The sequence below is a fragment of the Saimiri boliviensis genome, chromosome 13 (assembly GCF_048565385.1).
Source record: "Saimiri boliviensis isolate mSaiBol1 chromosome 13, mSaiBol1.pri, whole genome shotgun sequence".
Taxonomy (NCBI): domain Eukaryota; kingdom Metazoa; phylum Chordata; class Mammalia; order Primates; family Cebidae; genus Saimiri; species Saimiri boliviensis.
Window position 1 is genome coordinate 82,712,084 of NC_133461.1, and position 15,125 is coordinate 82,727,208.

Below are 15,125 nucleotides of genomic sequence, written 5' to 3' on the forward strand. Positions count from 1 at the left end.
TGTCCATGATTTCCACATTTGTATCTCCAGGCTGTATCTCTTTCCTAGACTCCAGGTTGACATATTAATGCCTAATGGACACCTTTTTTTTTTTAACAATTATCTCAAAATTCACTCCTGATATTCCCTTACCAAGCATTTCCTCATGCCCTCTTTCTGTGTCCATAAATTACAACTCAATCCTTCCAGTAGCCCAAGCCAAAGGCCTCAGTGTGACTTAATTCATCTCTCACACCTCACTTTGTATGAAAGAACAAATCCTTCAATGTATAATATTCAATGTGTATTTTCTATGTATATCCAGAATACAGCTACTCTTCTCTGTCCTGGACTTCTACTTCAGCCTATGATGAACTAGCTTATAGCCACACAACCCTTCCTCAGAGACCAACTAGAAAACCTGGATAAGATACCAAAGAAAATCAAGTTGAAGGCATTGTAGAGCTATCAATGCAGCCATGTGTTCAGTGGCTGAGATTTCAGAGAGAAGAAAATTTAGCAAGTCAAGTCCGAAATCTGACATCATTATCTTCATTTGTTGATGCATAAGCTGCATGACACAAGAAGTGAAAATTTTAAGAAGTGCATAAGCAACATGTGGGACATTAAAGAGCCTGACATAAATGTAATTACAGACACTCATATGTGGAGGAGAAAATGAACAGAACAGAAACAATATTTGAAGTGAAAATGGCTGAGAATTTCTCAAAATTGATAGAAAAAATAAAACCATAGATTAAAGAAGTACTTTGAATGACAAGCAAGATAAATACTAAGAAAACATACCTAGGCACATCATGATAAGGCTGCTAAACAATGACAAAAGACAAAACCTTAAAGATAGTAGAGGAAAAAAAAACGGCACTTTGCTGTCTAAGAATCAAGAGTTAGTCTGTCAGCTGATATCCCCAAAGAAATGGTGCAAGTCAGATTACAATAAAAAGGAATGCCAAATTTAAAGTACTAAAAAATTGCAGTTGATTACACAACAAGCACTCAAGTTAAAAAAAAAAAAGGCGATCGAGAAGGCCAAAGTGTAATCTGTTAGCTTTGTTCTAAAGACAAGCAGAGTGGAGGTAGTATGGTAGGAGATTTTGGTAAACATCAGACTGACATTGAGCATCCTACCAGATAATGCTGGAGATAATGCTGGAGATTCCTTATAAGTGCGAACCAATGCCAGCAGTATTGTACTCTTGCTGCCTCATCCAAGTTTCCTCTCCCATCCTTCAGGAAATGAATGCAAAGCCTCCTTTGCCAAACTGTGTAGTAGAAGAAAAATCACGTGGAACTTCCTCAGCAGAATAAAGACACAAAGACACACGTATGAATGAGACAGGTGAAATGAACTAGAAACTGTAAACCCAGCTAACTGGTCATCAGAATCCAACCATCCTGGAACTTGGGCTCTAGATCAGTAGATCTAGATTGTCACTTAAGTGAATTCCTTTGATGAGGATTGAAGAGGCCAAAGAGTTCATAACGACCCAGACCTGACCAAATTACAATACATCTGGACAATGAGTAATGATTCTACCTAGCTGCTTAGTACTGCCTACTGGTGTAGAACAGAGTGCTACAACCTGGGAGGATTTGGGAAGAACAGATGAGATGTTTGGAAAGGAATCACTTGCTTTGAATATATTGGACTTGACTTTTTTTGTATTATGCTTATTGCTAGGATTGAAATATTTTACTAGAGTATGGGCTCCTTAGGGAGAGTGGCCCAAAGGACATTGCAAGCAAATTTCTGAGGGACACACAGATGGCAGTTGTGTGATGGAACCAGTTTCTTCTGGCTGTTGAGAAACAATTATGCACATCTTTTCCCAAACCCATGTTTTGTGATGTGTTTGGTAACTTGAAATCGACCACTGTGGGTGTATTTACATGATAAAACTTGGCAGATGCCACAGATCAGGGCTTTCCCTCCGCTCCCTGGAGAGCCAGTTAGTAAACATTTGCCTGTACACTCTTGGAGATATCTCATATGGCAAAATTTCATAACATGAATTAGTGGGACAATCTGAACAGATTAAGACATTGCGTCTTTTTATATGTGTGTGCTGACATTTGTCCCTGAATCCCTAAGATTCAAGCTTAGATTTTTCTCTTGAGATTACCTTCTGAACCACCCCTGGTTTTACCATAAGCACTCCAAATTTGACTTTTCTAGAATTCAGGATCTTTTCTTCCCAATCACTTTTTCTTTTGGAATTCTTTGCTGTATTTCTTGGTATCAACTTAACCCAGGGACAAAAATCAGAAAATAAATGCCTTTCTCTCTATTATTCTCCAACAATTAATGAGTTTTGACAAGCTAACCTAATTTGCATGTGATATAATATATGTATTTCCTCATTTCCTCTATTGATCCTATTGTCTTGGTTCAAACCTCCATCTTCTTCACCTCATCTGGTTTCCTCACATAATCATTAGACTTGGTTAAAGTATTAACTAAAGTATACATTTCCGGGCTCCTTTCCCAGAGATTAGGTTTTGGTTATGGGAAGATGACTGGAGCCTATATTTTTAATGGTTGATCCAGAATTCAGATGAATTCCAATTCTTAGCTAAGTTTGGGAACTGCTCAGATACAGAATAAAAATCATAATTTTTAATCTTGGAATACAAACTCAACGTAATATGTTCATTGTTTGTTTCTCTAGCTTAATTTCTCACTATTTTCCCACACATCTTTTATTGTATTTCTTTTTTCACCAAATATTTATTGTCCTCAAACTATGTGTCAGGTACTCTCTTAGGTGCTAGAAATGACAGTGGTATAAATAGACAAGTTCTTTGTTCACACAGAGTTTTGTGTATAAATAAACGAACCTTCACTGTCTTTGTGTTCCCAACATAGCAGTCTTAGGCACATCTGGACACTTTGTTATCTTCTTCTGGTCCAGGGTTCCTTTTCATTTCGCTACCTTCTCACATTACCTATTGGTTTTCATTACCACTGTTCATTATTCTATTGTACATTATTTATTTTATTGTCTATCTCTCTTTCTAGACTGCTGGTTTCTTAAAGGCAAAGCATTTCAATTCCCAGTGTCTAGAGCAAAAATTGGCATAAAATAGTCCTCAACCATTAACTGAATGAATATTATTCAACTAGTAAGTGGGAAAGTAGGGATTTGAATTAAGGATATCTGACTCGAAAGCCACATCCTTTATACTACACCCTCTCAATAAAATTTTGTTCAGTTTTTCAGAGGAGTCATTTAAAAACTTATTTAAGGAGAACCTAATGATACTCAAAGATAGAGCTACTATCTCTCCAAAGTGAGATGTGCCAATTCACCACTTTAGCTGGTCAATATCTAGTTCAGATTGGAAAATTCATGCCAAAGCATATTCTCTATTCTCTGACATTTATTAAACCACCAAAAGAAGACAAATGTTGCTCTTCTTATCTTGGCCTAATGCAAATATAACTTTACCATGTAGATATATCTATCCTGAATCAGGCAGGCTAAGTCTAGGTGATGACATTTCCTAATATTAATCTAAGCAATTAGTCTTAAACTCATTTCTAGGTAAAGGTCAAGCACAAAACTTGGCACACAAAATTCCTCCAAAATGGTTCAGAAATATTGGATTATACTAGGAGACTGATATAATTTGGCAGAAAATGAGCATAACCATCAATTTAAGCATTAGTTTTATTGAGGAAATTAATGCAACTCATATGTTTTTGATTCTTTAGCATAAAAAACTTGGGCAGCAAAAGCTAATGGATAAAATTTAGAGAGTCTATTCTGTCATCTGATTTGGGAAATGTGTGCTGACTCTGCTAGTTCTGTTAAAAATGCTGCCCATAAAATATACTTGGACTGGCTTGGCATAGGTTATTTTAGAACTGTGAGAAGGCCTGTTATTAATAAAATCTTCTCTTTCCCTTCTAATTAATTCATAGTATTGCCACCAGAGTGTTCTTCCTATATTGTAAATTTATGTCACTTCCTCTGCTAAAACACTTCTGATGACTCTACATTTTCTATAAAGAATGATAAGCAAACTCTTTAGTTTAACATGTAAATTTTCTACAACTTCATCACTACCTACCTTTCCATTCACAATTCATTTCACTCTTCTATCTCCAATAACACTTTACATTCTTTAATGACACCAATTACTCATTCATAAATGCCTCTTGATTTCCCACCTCTTTGTCCTTGCTCAAGCTGTTTCGCCTTCATGCCTTTCCTCCTGGTTTTATGGCATACTCTTACTATCACTAGTGATGTTCTTATTTGTTACTTTCTCTTTTGTGTCCACACATGATTTATACATGTATGCATGAACCAACTCAAACACATGGTGCCACAGGTGCAAGTATAATTAAGGGAACAAAATAATCAAAGTGATTCCAGAACATGTGGGATATATTGTTGTCATCACAAAGACATTTATCCCTATACCTTGAGTCAAGCATTATATTTTAGGAATCTAAGCATAATTAACTGCCATCATTAATTCATTTATTCATACAACAAATACTGTTAAGGGCCTATCCTGTGTGATGCACTGTCAGAGGTGACAGAGATATTGAAGAAGAAAGGACTTTCTGCTTTCATGCAATTTATAGTCTATTGAAAGAGACAGACAAGAAACAATGACTAATAAAAGAATTTCAAGTAGTGGTAATTACTATGGAGAAATGGAAAAGATCAATATGATGGAAAGTAACTTGAGAGGTGGGAGAGGGTGACATCAGATGTGAAGCAATTTCTGTGATATACAGATTACTTACAGAGTGACAGAAAAAAACCTGCAACAGAAAAATGCAGAGAGGATTTGAATAAACAATTCAAATTAAAAAAAAAAAAACTTAATGTTTACCTAAACCACATGAAAAGATGCTTGGATTCACTAGTAGGAAAAATTAAAATGAAAACAATGACAAGTATCATTTACATCCATTGAATTGGCAAGATTAAAAATAACTTTAAAACCCATTACTGGTGGGGAATTAGGGAAATGGATTCTCTTGTACAATTTCATTTGTTTGTTTGTTTATTTATTTAGAGATGGGGTCTCACTGTGTTGCCCAGGCTGGTCTCAAACTCCTGATCTGAAGGGATCCTTCCACATCAGCCTCCTGAGTAACTGGGATTACTCAGCTACTGCACCTGGCTCTTTTGTACATTGTGGGATTGCAAAGCCTTACATTCTTTCCAGAAGGCAATACAGCAACATCTATTTTAACCTAAAATACACTTCCTCTTTAACTCCGCAATTCCATTACTGGAATCTAACTCATAGAAACAAAGGTGTCCATTTGTGAGATCATATGTCAGAGTATGTTTATTGTTTCATCGTTAGTATTGGCCAAGCATTGGATACAGAGAAAGCTCACCAACACAGGAAAGGCTGACTAAATAAATTGCAGTTTATCTATGCCATGGAATATTATGTGATCAAAGAAAGAATGAAGTATAGCCCTCCCAGATAATTTGGAGGGCTTTCCAAATTTTGACACCCTTCATGGTATGTTTTGTATTTTTATTAAACCATCAATTGAGAAAATATATGATGACCCGAAGGCTTTTTGGATTCTATTCGTTTTTGAAAAAATTGTATTCTAGTAATCCCAACATTATCTACACATATTTGAAATGTGACAGCATATATATTTGTGAGACATACTATTTATTCAGTCTATATGCAATGTTTATGAAAAATTAGTTTTGCAGCCCCTAAGGAGTTAATAGTTCTCATGTTTGGAATGAGTGAGATGGACCACAGAAAGAATGCATCTTAGATTATTACACGCAGAGTTGAGTGGCAGCCAATATCTTAACTTCCAGTGTTTGCATTTTAAGACTTCCTATTAATAATACTTACTAATCTGATTGCATGTTTGGTCTCTTTTCAAGGGTGGGGTGTGAAGGGAAAGAGAGAAGAGAGTCTCTTTCTTGATGTTGTCAATCACAGTTCCTGCAAAAGTCTGTCTCTGATGTCCATCCAGAGTGCAAAATTGTACTGATTATATATTTATTCTTCTAATTCTTAAGCTACATGTCAAAGCAAATTCCAAAAAACCTTAAATATTTTTATACTAAAATATTTTATCATAAAAGGAAAAGTGGCAAAAAATATAACAAATATTCATATACCTGACACAGAAAACAAACATGCTAAAGTTTCATTCTAAAATGTAATAGAATCTATTGAAGTTGTCTCTGAATCCCTTCCCAGTCTCTATTTCTATAGCTTAGCTGGTATTCTAATAAATTCTAGCTATAGTTTATCTCTCTGTGGGGCATACGATCAATCACACTTGCTTACAGGGGCCTGAATAACAACACAAAGCCATTATACTTCAAAGCAAGGGTAGATCATCATGTTGCATTTTTCTTAATTCCTCCTACAAAGAAGAAAGCAGCCCTCTCTGCTCAAATCAAAGAACAATGTTATGCATTTTCTCCACTCAATTTGTAGTGCATCACAAAGCAAATAACTTCTGTGGTATGTAGGTATTGCAGAGCTTCCATTAGTATTACACATCTGGGCCTTTTGGTTTTTATACTCTGGGTAAATAAGGGAAAGAATAAATCAAATACCTTAGTCAGACCGAGTCTACATTACATCAACACAGCCAGTTGAAATGATGTTTATTCAATCATCTGGTTACTAAAATATTCAGCTGGATTTTAAACACAGTTTAATATGGAAAATTTCAAATATAATAAATACATATGGAATAGTCTAACAAGCACTCTTGTACCATCACTCAACTTCAAAATTATTCCGTCATGGACAATACTGTTTTCTCTTCTATTCTACCACTTTTACCCTACCAGTGTCATTATGAAGCAAATTTCAAATGTATAATTTCCCTTATAATGTATCTGAATGGATTTTTGAAGGATAAGTATGTTTATAAAAAAACATAATTACAAAAAGCATTTTTAGCCTTAAAAATATTATTTTCTTAATATTACATATCAAGTGGTGTTCCAATTTATCTGACTGTCTCACAATTCTTTTTTACAATATTGCAAATATTTTATAGTCCCTGAAAATCCTTCTTACTCTGTAAGTTCATCTCCATTTCTCCCCTTTCATCCTTGTAATTTGTTGCTATTGTTGTTTAAGAAACTAGGTTTTTGTCCCATGAAGTTTCCCACATTTGCATTTTGTTGATTGCATCTTTCTAATGTCCTTTAACATGGTCTTCAGTCCCCTGCATTTCCTATGATTTCCTGTGATTTGGAAGCTAGACATAAAGATTTAATCAGATTCAGGTTCAGTTTGTTGTTTTGTTTCTAGACCAGATTTGACTGATTTTTAAAAGCAGCAGTTGATGAAATTTGTATATGCAAAAGTAAAGGGGGGCTAGGAGAGAAGGAGAATTTTATAAAGAAAAGACCATTGTCTTCAAAATTATGATCTAAGAATTGGGTCCTTTCTGAGATCTTTCAAATGGTCTGACCTTGGGCCAGTAACAATTCAATGCCTTTAAAGTCAGTTTCACACTGACATTTCAATAGCACAATTTGTGTGTTCATTTGGAAAAAAACGATACATAAAGAACAAGAATGTAAATCTGAATGTCACAGTGCTGATGGTGTTATTTTCTTAACAAATACAGAGATAAATCTGGGATGGTCCTTTCCATCTGTAATAGGATGTTGACGAAAGACATCAACATGATATAAGTAGGTACAAAGGGAATGGAAGACCAATCGATATATTCAGAATTTAAGAATAGAAATTTTGAATACCAGTTCTTTAAAGCTCAAATTATCATCAGTTAGTTTGACAGTACAATACGGTGTGGGAAGATTTCTGAAGGAGAGAACATCTCCATTCACATAAAACATGATGTCTGCTATACAGCTCATCTCTCACCTGATGAAGGCACTGTTCAGGAAGCCATCCACGATGTGGTCCCTCTAACAGTTGAGAGGCAGAGCATGGGAGATTTGACTCCCAACTTGAGAAATAGATAGGACAAGAGACAGGTGGAGAGAAGTGGCAGATTTCCCTCATGGTAGAACTAGGAGAAAGTTGTCATGTTGGGAAGGGACTACATGCTTCCCAGAATTTGAGCAGATTCCTGGAGGGACAGAAGGTCTCTGTTTCAAGAAGTTGAAGGTGAACATGAGATTCTTAGGTGCAGCAGAAAATATCTCAAGTCATATTCTAGAACTAAAGATGGGTTTACACAGATCAAGAAAGAAACTATGAAGAGAGGCTACCAGAAAAGCAAACTTTTGTGCAATTCAGGAAAGGGTCCTTCCTTCATTCCCCTCTCTCTCTTTCTTTTCTTTTCTTTCCTTTCTTTTCTTCTTTTTCTTTCTTTCCTTCCCTCCCTCCCTCCCTCTTTCTTTCTCTTTCTTTTTTTCTTTCTTTCCTTCCTTCCTTCCTTCTTTCCTTCTTTCTTTCTTTCTTTCTCTCTCTCTCTCTCTCTCTCTCTCTTTCCTTCTTTCTTTTTCTTTCTTTTGATGGAGTCTCACTTCTTTGCCTAGGCTAGAGTACAATGGTGAGATCTTGGCTCACTGCAACCTCTGCCTCTTCAAGCAATTCTCCTGCCTCAGCCTCCCCAGTAGCTGGGATTACAGGCATGTGCCACTACGCCTGGCTAAGTAAGTTTTGTATTTTTAGTAGAGATGGGGTTTTGCCCTGTTGACCAGGCTGGTCTTGAACTCCTGACCTCAAATGATCCACCTCCCTCAGCCTCCCAAAGTGCTGGGATTACAGGCATGAGCCACCTTGCCTGGCCAAACTTTAAGATTCCACCAAGATTGATGTTTTTCTTGTAGCTTCCTTATTATTTATTAATTTATTTATTTGATAAATAAAAGTTGCATATACTTACATACAACATGATGTTTTACGTATATATAGTTGTGCAATGACTAAATCTATGTACTTAATATATGCATGACCTCACATACTTTTTGTGTGACAAGAACACTGAAAAGTTATTAGATTGGTGCAAAAGTAATTGCCATTTTTGTGATTTAAAAAGTACTTTTAACGTATTTGATGTCATTTAAAGTACTTTTATCATTTAAAGTAGTTTTGCCATTTAAAGTACTTTTAATGGCAAAAAACCCAATTACTTTTGCGTCAACCTAATATTATCTTAGCCATTTTCAAACCTGAAATACTTTGTTATTGTTGTACAATAGATCTCTTGATTTTATTCCTCTTAACTTAAATGTTTTATCGTTTGGCCAACATCTCCCTGCCCCCAACCGCTGGTAAACACCATTTTACTCTCTGCTTCTATGAGGTTGACTTTTTTAGATTCTGCATATGAGATCATGAAGTATTAATCTTTCTGTGTCATGTTCTCTGGGCTTATCCATGTTGTCACAAATGACAGAATTTCATTCTTCTCTAAGGCTGAACAGCATTCTGTTGTGTATGTATACCACATTTTCTTTACCTGTTTTTCTATTGATGGACACTTAGATTGATTCCATATTTTATCATTCAATTATTATTCTTTTCATTTTTTGATCCTTTAGTTTTTATGTACACACACACACACACACACACACACACACACACAGCCAATAGTCCAAGAAGGGTAGACATTGTTTTCTCTTCTTTATAAATGAAAAAACAAAACAAAACAAAAACCAGAACTCAGAAGGATTCCGTGCTACCCAGGGCTTCATGGCTTTCAAGGTAAAACTGGAATTAAAACACAGATCTCCTCACTGCTAGTCTGTATTCCTTCTGTATTTTGCCATGTCACCTGCTTGGTTATTACAAAACCCTCACCCCATTTAGCATTCTGATCTTTCTTGAACACTCCTTTCATAGATGGTTACACTGAAGAAATATTAGAAGTTTGAAAATCAGATTCGGTCTGTGGCTCAGGGATTGCTGCCAAATTTTTGCAAAGTGCTTTTCAATAATTCATAATTCCTTAAACCTGAAAGCTCATTGCCTAAATATAGCCTGAGAAAATGTGCTCCAGTGCTTAGTTAAGCCAAAAGCTGTGTATTTAAATACATTAAATTTCTCTTTCAAATTATATAACTACATCCAATGTCATCCATTTGTACAGAATACTTTAAAAATAAACCCTATTGAAATATTCAGGTATATGTATGCCATTCTGTGGGCTTGTAATATTTGTGTTAGGTTGCAATTTCAGCACTCAGAGCCTTCTTTCCCTTTGGTTTGATAAGGCTACATCAAAAGTCTGTGGTTGCAATCTCTGCTGAAGATCCTACAGGGCCGACAGAAAAGGCTGATATGGACTCTGGGGAAAGACCAATGGAAGAGTCCATAGAACCAGAAGACCAGCTTTCCCAAACAGCAAGAAACTTGAATTCCCCAGCAGATTTCCAGATCTGCAGAAGGGGTGTCACACTGTTGGCCAACATGGGTTCTGAAGGCCTCTGGGTGGATGAAGACAGGGCTTTGGACAGGAGAATTAAAGTCTTAACTGAATTGGTCTCTTTGAGATAAGATGAGACCATGCTGAAAAGGTGTCTCTGGAGAAAGACCAGAGGCTTGTTTCAAGTCTCCAATCAAGTAAAATATCACTGAATCTGTCACTGGAGTCAGACTTCCACTCTGCCTTAGATTCTCTATGGCTGTGTTTCTGTCTTACAATCAACCCCTGCACTGGCCTTGGCTCCTGATCCCTGTATAGAATCCCATTCATGGTCAATGTCAAGACTGCCTTCTCTGCTCATTCTGCAGGGACAGACTGACTGGCTGCTTTTCTACCTTCTAGAAGGATCCGGTTTTGCTCTATCTGCTTCCCACCTCCACGGTCTGTTCCATTCCTATGTTGCTGTTTAACTGATAATTCTCAGAGGACCTTTTCCTCAAAACCCAGTCTAAGCTAGTTTCTCTCCTGTTATCTTTCAGACCCCTGTTTGCTTTCCTCGATTGCAGATATCACAGTTCACACTTACTACTTTGTTGTTTTACCTAATTTCTGTCTCTTCCTCCCCCCATTAAACTGTAAACTCCATGAAAGCAGGAGTCAATGCTATCTTGTAGTGACAAGATACAATAATGCAATGCATGGCCCATTGTAGGTTATTATACATATTTGTTGAATGAATGATTGAATGAATGAATTCTCATGTCAAGTCCCACTTAAGTCTCATCTGTTTGCCTAATCTATTGAATCCCCTTTAACAAACCTATGACAGCACATAGTAACTAATCATTTGAATTTGGGTATGCTGGATGTGAAGATATGGCTCATGGTGAATTCTCCACAAATATTTTCTTCAATTTTTTATTGCTATATAATAATTGCATGTATTTATGGGGTTCATGTGATATTTTGATGCATGCATCTAATGAGTAATGATCAAATCAGAGTAATTAGGTGACCCATCACCTCAAACATTGATCATTTCTTTGTGTTGGGATCAACAAATGTTGACTGAATAAATGAGCACACTGAACTTTAGTGGATTGGAACAGGTAGCTGCAGAGTTTTATGATACACACACCGTCTCTGTTATTAAAGCAGTTGAATTTAACAGCAGCAACCGGGTAAGCAGATCATTCTTTTTATGAGCACACATTAGTTTTATTTGACAGAAAACCAGTACAACTTGGATATGGCAGGCGCAGCCATGGAAAATATTTCCTCCCAGAATCATTTCTGTTTACTCTCATTTATATCATCTAGTCACCTCCCTTAAGCAGATCATTTTTTAGAGAAATTTCTAAAAATGGATTTTTTATATAGATTAATTAGAAATCGTGGATTAGAATTAAAATATCTTTTCTCCTGGTCTTTAACCTTTAGATCTACCTGGCACAGAAGCATGCCTCATCTGAACATTATGCCTCCCTCTTCTTTCAACTGGCTGTGTTGATGTAATGTAGACTTGGTCTGACTGAGTAAGGTATTTGATTTATTCTTTCCCTTATTTACCCAGAGTATAAAAACCAAAGGGCCCAGATGTGTAATACTAATGGAAGCTCTGCAATACCTACATACCACAGAAGTTATTTGCTTTGTGATGCACTACAAATTGAGTGGAGAGGTGATTAGGTTATGAAGATGGAGACCTCATAGATGGGATTTGTCCTCTTATCAGAGACCTTAGAGAGCTCTTTCTACCCAGTGAAGACACAGTAAGAAGACAGCCAGCTATGAACTGGGCAGCTGGCCCTTACCACACACCAAGTGTACCAACACCTTGATCCTGGTCTTCCTAGTGTCCAGACCTGTGAGAAATAGATATTTGTTGTTTACCCCACCTAGTCTACAGTATTTTTCTTATAGCATCCTAAACAAACTAAGATACTATGTAGCATGCAAACAAGTAGTTCATTTATCAACAAAGATGTATTATATTGGGAATATGAGATCATGAAGCATACAGGTAGGCAAAGATGGGAGACTGAGGCAAGTGGATCACCTGAGGTCAGGAGTTTAAGACCAGCCTAACCAACATGGTGAAACCCTGCCTTTACTAAAAATATAAAAATTAGCCAGGTATGGTGGTGTGTGCCTATAATCCCAGATTCTAGGGAGGCTGAGGCAGGAGAATTGCCTGAACCCGGGAGACAAAGGTTGCAGTGAGCCAAGATCACACCACTGCACTCTAGCCTGGGCAAGAGAGCAAGAATCCATCTCAATAAATAAATAAACAAATAAATAAATAAACAAACACCTGTAATTCAAGAAAGAATCTTTTATTATAGTAGGAAAGACAGGCATCTAAACAATTAGAATACAATTGATAGGCATCAGAATAAGCAAACAAACATGAGATGTATTGGGAAGTCAGAAGGAGAGACTGACTTTGGAAGGTGTCCTATTTCCCAGCATACCTGCACACGTTCTGTGACAGCTGTATATAAACACAGCATATGGAAATGCATTTCACCTTTGGAAATGCTCCGGGTCACATTGCTTTAATCCACTCTGCTACTCTTTATCGTAGGCTACGCTTTCCCAGGTACTCTTGGCATCTACTCTGGAATGAGACCCTTGAATTGATTACCAAACATATGCTTTGCTTTCTAGCTTTGACCTTCACCGCCCCTCCAGCCAACTATACACTGCTCCACAATTTCATACACCAAATGGATAAGGCATTGGTTCTCAACCTTGTTGGTACAGAATTACCTTGGAAGTTTTTAAAATGAAAATGATGCTTAGGTTGCTACAGAGACTCTATATTAATTGTTCTAGGTTGCAACTCGAGTGTTAGAATTCTTTAAAGCTCCCCAGTGATTCTAATGTGAAGTCAAGGTAGAAAATTACTTGGATGAAGAAATCTCTGTGTAGAAAAGGGAAGAACTTTTTCACTATCTTCTTACGTTCTTTTTCCTAGGACCTGCAAATTAAAGTGACAAAGATAGATTAACAGTGGAAAAAGCATATAAATAATATTTGATGTCAATATTTTTAAAATTTTGTGTGTCTGGGGTGGGGGGTGGGGGTTCATAGAAAAGAAGTGAAAACTCCAAAGAAGTGGTTAATTTTTTTTTTTTTTTTTTTGTTCTTGAGACAGAGTCTAACTCTGTTGCCCAGGCTGGAGTGCAGTGGCATGATCTCATCTCACTGCAACTTCTGCCTCCAGGGTTCATGCGATCCTAGTGCCTCAGCCTCCCAAGTAGCTGGCATTGCAGGCATGCACAATCATGCCCGGCTAAATTTTGTATTTTTCATAGAGACAGGATTTTGCCTTGTTGCCCAGGCTGGTGTCCAATGACTGAGCTCAAGCAATTTCCCTGCCTTGGCCTCCCAAAGTACGGAAATTACAGGTATGAGCCACCATGCCTGGCCTTATATATCTTTGATCAAAAAGTGATAAATTGTGGAGAAGTGACTAAATAGAGGATATGGGATTTTAGGCTTCTAGGAGTGGCAAATTGTGTAAAGGTAAATATATGGGGGAAATTAAGGATAGATAAGTTAATTAGTAAGGTTTGTTTTTGTAGATTCATCTCAGTTCTGTCTCTATCTCTGGAGATAAGTCCTCCTGTTCCTCCTAGTATCTGAGAAGGGATGGGGGCACCTTCACAAAGGGAAATTTAGGCTCTGCTTTTAGGCAGGTAGGAGGAGGGAAGAGATTTTATCCTGTGTTTGCTTTTTTTTCCCTCAATCATCTTGAGATCAAAATAATTCATAAGCCAAGGCAGTATAGTTTGAGGTGGCATATTCTGATCTCCTTCACCTACCTCTGTGCTTGAACTCACCTTTATGGGAAACTCCCTTCCTACCACCCCAAATCTGCCCTACCTCCAGGAAACTAGATAATTTTGTTTTCATCTCTTAAATTCCCACTCATCCCTGAATTTTGATATAGGTAAATAAGCAATCACATAGAAACCTCATTCTGTTCTGGCAATACAAGCACAGGTAATAGACATGAGTGCTGGGTCAAAATCTCTCGAACCTATGAACATGACTGCTCACCAAAGGAGTCTTTCACCTTCATGGACTCTCCAGGTCCTGGTTTCCATTAGTGGCATTGATTTCAGCTTCAGAGGACTCATTTGAGATCTTCCATGCTTGCGCCTAGTCAGGTGTCTACCCTACTTTCACAGGCAGGTGATTAAATAGTGCAGATCTATGATGTGGCAATAGGTTTACTTGAGAAAATCATAGGTTCACTGGGAAAGTGAGTGAGACGATGGATTAAACTTGAGCATTCTGTCTTTTAGATGGTCTACTAGCTGAGTTCTTGTTTAACTCTGAAAAATGATGGTTGTTCCTCAGAGTTGTAAACATTTGATCCTTCCCTAATTTACATAATGGAAAAGAATCCTCCTAAATTAATTCTTCTTCCCTTTTTTTTTTCTGGGACAGAGTCTTGCTCTGTCACCAGACAGGAGTGCAGTGGTGCCATCTCAGCTCACTGCAACCTCCACCTCCTGAGTTCAAGCAATTCTCCTGCCTCAGCCTTCCAAGTAGCTGGGATTACAGAGGTCCATCACCAATCCTGGCTAATTTTTGTATTTGTAGTAGAGATGCAGTTTTGCCATGTTGGTCAGGCTGGTCTCGAACCTCTGACCTCAGGTGATCCTTCCGCCTTGGCCTTACAAAGTGCTGAGATTACAGACTTGAGCCATCATGAGCCATCATGGCCTCTCCTGAGTTAATTCTGTGAGAGCTATTCCAGGTGATTTGACATGTTCATTCTGAGCTAGCTTCA

At 37.3% G+C, this 15,125-nt stretch overlaps 1 protein-coding gene across 3 annotated transcripts in view; it reads left to right on the forward strand.

The window, feature by feature from the left end:
* Positions 1-13,334, forward strand: part of POFUT3 (protein O-fucosyltransferase 3) — a 288,699-nt gene extending 275,365 nt beyond the window's left edge. For all 3 annotated transcript variants that reach the window (XR_012513206.1, XR_012513207.1, XR_012513208.1), the window contains one exon: positions 11,759-13,334. The gene's annotated coding sequence lies outside the window, so the exon portion shown is untranslated. The remainder of the gene's footprint in view (positions 1-11,758) is intronic.
* The last annotated feature ends 1,791 nt before the right edge of the window (positions 13,335-15,125 follow it).